This window comes from Euprymna scolopes, chromosome 41 (assembly GCF_053919585.1).
Source record: "Euprymna scolopes isolate OS-2025 chromosome 41, ASM5391958v1, whole genome shotgun sequence".
Classification (NCBI taxonomy): domain Eukaryota; kingdom Metazoa; phylum Mollusca; class Cephalopoda; order Sepiida; family Sepiolidae; genus Euprymna; species Euprymna scolopes.
This window is the reverse complement of record NC_136522.1, coordinates 19,445,917-19,452,952: the sequence shown is the minus strand read 5'-3', so window position 1 is coordinate 19,452,952 and position 7,036 is coordinate 19,445,917.

Below are 7,036 nucleotides of genomic sequence, written 5' to 3'. Positions count from 1 at the left end.
GTGGATGAAACGCGGAATATTTAGTGTAGCTTAATCGCCATATATATTTTATAACTTACTACATGTATTTATATATATATATATATATATATATATATATATATATATAAATATTCTATTAAAAAATATTTCTTCAAAATCGCTGGATTCAGCATTAAATAACCTGAAAAGGGTTGATATGCCGTAAAACAAAAACAACCATAAAAGAAACTAAGCCTGTCTTTAAGACTCACATCACACATCCATCGTATCATCCTCATATAATTTTTATATATAGCAGGTTTTCAACCCTCATTGGCTATGTTGCACTTCCTATATATGATTAAACTGTGTACACAGGACTACGAGGTTCCACCCTTGGCTGACAGTGGTGACAATACCCACTTGTAAAATACTCCTTGAATGGCGTTCGTACAGTACCTCGGTATGGTAGATTTGTAGACTAGTGTTGAATTATTAAATTAAGAAGAAGTCTCACTCCAAATAAAAAAAAATAGTCCTTAGTCCAAATTTAAAAAAAAAAAATTCACTTCAAATAAAAAAAAGATTTTAGTCCAAATTAAAAAAAAAAAATCACTTCAAATAAAAAAGGTTTCAGTCCAAATTTAAAAAAAAAAAATTTCACTTCAAATCAAAAAAGGTTTTAGTCCAAATTTAAAAAAAAATTCACTTCAAATAAAAAAGGTTTTAGTCCAAATTTAAAAAGAAAATCACTTCAAATAAAAAAAAGGTTTTAGTCTAAATTAAAAAAAAAAAATTCACTTCAAATAAAAAAAAGGTTTTAGTCCAAATTTAAAAAAAAAGCCTGATTTAAAATAAAGAAAAAAACGTCCTAGACCAAATTAAAAAAGCTTCACTCCAAATAAAGAAAAAAACGTTCTAATCCAAAATTAAAAAAAGCCTCATTCCAAATAAAAATAACGTCCTAGTCCAAATTTTAAAAAGCTTCACTCCAAATAAAGAAAAAAAAAGTCCTTTCCCAAATTTAAAAAAAAGCCTCACTCCAAATTAATAGAAAAAAGTCCTAGTCCAAATTAAAAAAAAGCCTCACTCTTAATAAATAGTCAATATTACAATGGTAATGTTTCTCTTAGATAAACTATTGCAGGAGTATTGATATCTTGGGTCACAGAAAATTTGGCTGGTCACGGCAAACTTAGAATCAAGTGATGAGACAGGACCATACTGAGTGAAATTTGGAGGACATTGACTTATTAAACTGTGCAGACTGGAGAGTGAATTTGCAAAACATCAAAAAAAAAAAAAGCCTTAGAGGTATTAAAAATAACCAGCCACTAATTTTCTTATTCCCAACGATGAATTTCTTCACCACGACTTCTTCTTCAGACTCTTTCTTGTCAGAATGTGACGATGCTTCTCTCCTCAGGCACTGACGACAAAAAGAAAAATTCCAATGCTGAATAATTTCCGATTGGCCACTATGCTCTCAGTTGAAACTCTTTTAATCACCTATCCTTGGAATTCCAATGCTGCTCCTTATTTCCCCGACAGTACCAGTACATAGAAACTTAAATGTGATGTGAATAAACATCTTGCTACTCAACTCTCCACCCTGGCTGCCCTTAACTCCTTTCGCTTCAGAAAAAATATACCCTGTTTTGTGTGAATAAAAATCTTTTTTTAAATAATAATTTATAATAATTTTACAAAAAAAATCATTTAAGAAATAAATGTAATTTCTTCTTTGTTTTCTCTTCCCCATCATTCTATTCTCAACCCTAACCTTAACTCTTTGTCGTGGGTCGGGAGCAGTAATAATCTCGCTTTTATCCACAACTACTTGTATTTATGCAAATCACATAACAAGATTCAGCGTAGAAGTGTAAATTTAGATTTAATAATTGCCGCTGGACACACCTTCCCCCTCCCCCATACACATGCGTGGAAACTTTTGATGAGTTGCGCTTCACCTGAGCACAACATGTTCATTATTCGTTATCCGATGAAAAATATAGTAATTAGGGGGTTGCTGTTTGCTGGACGACACATAACAACACTCATATCTCATTACTATTCTCGAATCGTCAATCTCACAGTCCCTAAAATAATAATAGTGATACATCCTCGACAATAAATCTAAGAGTGCCTTCTGGGCTGTCCGACTGAGCAATGAAGTTCAGCCTCCCAGGCTTTATCTTCTTTTTGAGAAGAAGGTTAATTATTGCTAATCACCTGTAGTGCCCCTATCGAGGAGTGCTGATGGGGATGCTCATACATTTTTTGTAGGCTAGAGCGTGCTGGTTTTTGAAAACCACACCTGACCTTGTGTCTGACCTTCTCTAGGAAAGGAGATAAATAAAATACCCACTTGTAAAATACTCCTTGAATGGTGTTCGCATCTGTGTATTTCAATTTCCATGTAGATAAGTTGAATTAGTAAATTAAGGAAAAGTGTCACTCCAAATTAAAAAAGCCTCACTCCAAATAAATTAAAAAAAAAACATCCTAGTCCAAATTAAAAAAAAGTCTCACTCCAAATAAATAAAAAACTGTCCTAGTTCAAATTGAAAAACCTTCAGTCTAAATAAATAAAAAAACATCCTAGTCCAAATTAAAAAAAAGCCTCACTTCAAATAAATTTAAAAAAAACGTCCTAGTCCAAATTAAAAAAGCCTCACTTCAAATTAGTTTTTAAAATGTCCTAGTCTAAATTGAAAAGGCTTCACTCTAAATAAATAAAAACGCCCCAGCCTAAATTAAAAAAAAGTCTCACTCCAAATAAATTAAAACAAAAAAAAAACATCCTAATCCAAATAAAAAAAAAATTCAAATTAATAAAAAACGTTATAGTCCCACTTAAAAAAAAACTCACTCGAAATTAAGAAAAAACGCCCTAGTCTAAATAAAAAAAAGCGTCACTCTTAATTAAGAAAAAACCGTCCTAGTCCAAATAAAAAAAAAAGCCTCATTCTAAATTTAAAAAAAAAAACGGCCTAGTACAAATTTAAAACAAAAGCTTCACTCCAAATAAAAAAAAATAATTTCCTAGCCCAAATCCAAAAAGCCTCACTCCAAATAAATGTTTATTATAAAACATGGTGAAAAATGAGGCAGATACAACAGGACAGTAATGTTATCAGATTTTGTTGAGCTGGGGAAAAACAAAAAATTCCAAATCGAACTGTCGATGGAGGCATCAAATAGTACAAGTCTGCCATAGATTGCATGAGGCAGTTAACCAATAATGTAGAAAGAAAACTTTGAATATAGCCAAGAGTGGAATAACCATCTTTGGGCGACGTGCAATCAGATTAAGATTAAATCACCCAAAGATTTAAGTTAGAAGTTAAATAATTAATTAGCTAAAAAACGTTAGTCTTTCTTTCCTGTGTGAAATCTTCTCCAGAAATAAAACTTTAGAAACTCTCAACGAACGTCTCTGTGTTTCTTTTTGCATTAAAAGAAGTTTTATTTGTTTAGCTAAATAGATGAGATGATCAACAACCATCTATGGAAGGTAACAGAGCCTCAACAAAGGCTTGAAGTGACAATGAGCGGTGATACGTATAAATATACAAGAAAAACCGACAGGTGTTACATATTAGGAACCCTAATTAAGTCAGCTAGTATAAAGTTTGACATAGGCATGTGGAGTACATGTCATGATGACCCAAATTTGCAAAATAGAAACTGTTTCCAGAGATGAAATCATAGATGAGTGATGTAAAGTTGAGGTAAAAGACAGCAGATTAAATGATGTAGACACAAAAAGACATGAGAGAAAGATGAGTGGTGACGTCACGTTGTTGTTTTTTTGTTTTTTTTACAAGACACACCGCCGTTAAACTTTAAGAAAACTTTGATAATCGCTAAGTGTGAAATGTTACCCCAATATTTCTGTCTACATGCTGCCCAAAGATTTAAGAAGATAAGTTATATAATTAACTAGCTAAGAGAACATTAGTGTGTGTGTCTCTCTCTCTCTCTCTCTCTCTCTCTCTCTCTCTCTCTCTCTCTCTCTCTCTTGTGTGCGTCGATTCTCTCTAGAAATAAAACCTGTAAGAAAGAATGTCTCCTTGGGTTCTTTCTGCATGAAAGAAGTTTTATTCGTCTAGCTAAAGTGATGAGACTATCAACAGCAAACCATAGAATAAGAAGAATCACGTGATAGCAAAAACTCAACGAAGAGTATAAGTGATAATGAACGCCGTGTATTATGTGTTAAAGATTTTTATTTGATTTATTTTTCGTAACAAAAACATTACATTCTTCTTTTAACTATTATTTTATTTTATTAAGATAAATGTTCATATTATTTGGATTCATTGAACTACTGTTCTCATCTTGGGTGTGATTTTCACAACGTTTCAGTCGATGTAATAAAAAAACAGGAATGTTTCTGTTGAACTTGGACGAAATTTCAAACGGAAACCTTTATTTACTTCACGAGGGTAACATGCTCTTGTTCTGTCAGCCGTGACTGGATAGAGGTCCTAAGTAGTTTGCAATTGCATTTTTTGATTGCCCAAACTGAGAATTAAACCTTCAACCTTCATGTGAATATCACTTTTACAATTGATTTTTCCAAGTACTCTAACCACTGCGCCACGGGTCCTTGCGGACATTCGTGAGTCCAACAAGATACAGCTGAAGAAGGTAGGAGGTTACATCGACTGAAACGTTGTGAAAATGACACTCAAGATGAGAACAGTAGTTCGATAAATCCAAATAACCAATCCTCATCTCAAAAATTCAGAAATGTCATAAGATATATGTGTTGGATATTGGAGTGCATAACAAGTATATATATATATATATATATATATATATATATATATATATATATATATATATATATATATGTTTTTAGACAGGATAAAAATTATCAATCCATATGGCAAAATGGATGTGAGTGTTTGTGTATGTCCACGAAAGGCTTTTTGCATTGGGGTTCTCGCGTCGGTTACATTCCACGAGAAGTTTTCACATACTTCCCAGATCATAATATCTCAGATTCGCAAACGGACATCACCTCTTATCTTTTTTTTTGATCGAGTTAAACAAAATTCCCACTGTGCCGTCGTCTCTGCTGTTTATTTATACAAAAAAGACAAACAAAACGAAACTATTGGAATGCAACTACCTGGCCTTCCAGCCAAGTAGTATCTGTTCTGTTATTTGTCCTTGATCAATGTAGGGGAAACCTTGTGTCTTATTTGTTTTTGTGGGAGGTTAAAAAGCAATGCCATTTCTTTGTTTTTGATTAACTACGTTAAATTTGAACGCTTTACACTGGAGTAGCGGTAAGAGATAAAATTTTCTTTCACTTTCTTTTCCGCCTTCGCGTCACAGGTTTGAGTCTGCCTTTTTTTTTTTTGCTCAACACACACACCTACAAACACCCGGGCAATGCTGGGTACCCAGGCTAGTACAAATATAAAGAACATTGTGGCAGTACCAGGCTCTTTGTTGTCAGCACGAGGTATGGTCTAGCTCTGGTTAGGAGTGCAACCTCTCATGGCTTGCCATTTTTTTTTCAGGGGATTTGGTTTATTATTGACCAACTTTAATGCAGGAATGATAACATGTCTGTTTGTACGCAACTAAATTTCCCTCTCGGAGGGGAGGGTCTGGTTTTCCTCACTTTTACCACACCAGGTTGCAGTGATAATCAAATAAATAAGGACTTTTATTTGATTTGTTTTTGGTAACAAAAACATTCTTTTTTTATTAGGATAAGTAAGTATTGTTAATTATTTTATTTTATTAAGATAAACGAAATGTGGTTAAGTGGCTAATGACACGAACTGACAATTGGGTGTTCAAAGTTCGAATTCAGCTTGTTCCACAAAAAAATCATTTTCACTTAGGATGTTGGTCCCTCCCGTAAGTACCAGATGTCTTTCTAGAAAGAATTCTGACTAGAAAAATATTGAGGAAACCTATGCCAACAATAGAATTTTCTGATTCCTGTAATGATGATGATGATGATGAGGATTAAGATTAATAGGTGAGCAAATTTTCAAAGCAATTGTTACAGCGTTGTAGTGACCAGCTAAATCAAGTCGTTTGTCACGTAAACGGAAGAATCTATATGCCAGAATTTATTCGTTTCAGGAACAATTTAATTTTGTCACTAGTTACCCACGCAAACCTGTCGACGTATAAGAAACACAGCTGTAATGTGTCATTTTGACACACAAATCCACGGGACTATATTTTTATCTTTTCGCATATGAAGACAGTAAACAGGTTGAAACGTTCTCGAAACAGGATATAAAAGGCTTAGCACACCAAAATTAAAACAGCCCAGACAGCATTTCTGCAAGTCACCATTACCACTGCACGTGGTTCTCACATACACCGGACTCCATCTAATAGATATTAAACAGTATCGCCAAGAGCACCAAAGTCCCAGGAACAATTCCGTACTCTCCAGCCAACTTTTCGCAGACTGAATAACCGCTGCGTTAATGATTATCGTATTTGACTCACTGCCTTTAGGTTTTGACTTCGATCTCAGCTCAAGTATTATTTGTTTTACTTACAAGAAGTGAACTGTTTAGAAAAAACTTAATACTCGCATGGAATGAAAATAGTCTTTTGTTTTTATGATAATTACAATTCCGGTCACTTTCTTTCCATTGTTTTTTTTTTCAAGGAATTTAATGTTACGTTTCATGCCTGCGGTATTTCTGTTCATAATAAATAAGAAATCTGCATCAATTAAAATATAATTTTTATACGTATTTTACGACCAGGCAACACCGGGTGGCCTGCTAGTAATAAGACCACATGGTTGATTATTTACAAGAGCGTGTATTTATTTCAAAATTTTCTTAAAATTTTGTTCTAGCCAGGGATGGGGCATCCTACCAGATGCCAAACATTTACCTGCAATCTCATACATTCCAACCGAAAGATCTTTTAAAAATTCTAACCATTTCTTTAAGTGCAATCGCTCTTACACTTGGTTCACCAGGTATATTTGCCAGGTAGATTTGAAATTCTTTTTCATGGGTCCAGTTGCTCCCATAATTACTAGACTGATGGAGATCTTCCTAAAATTCCAATT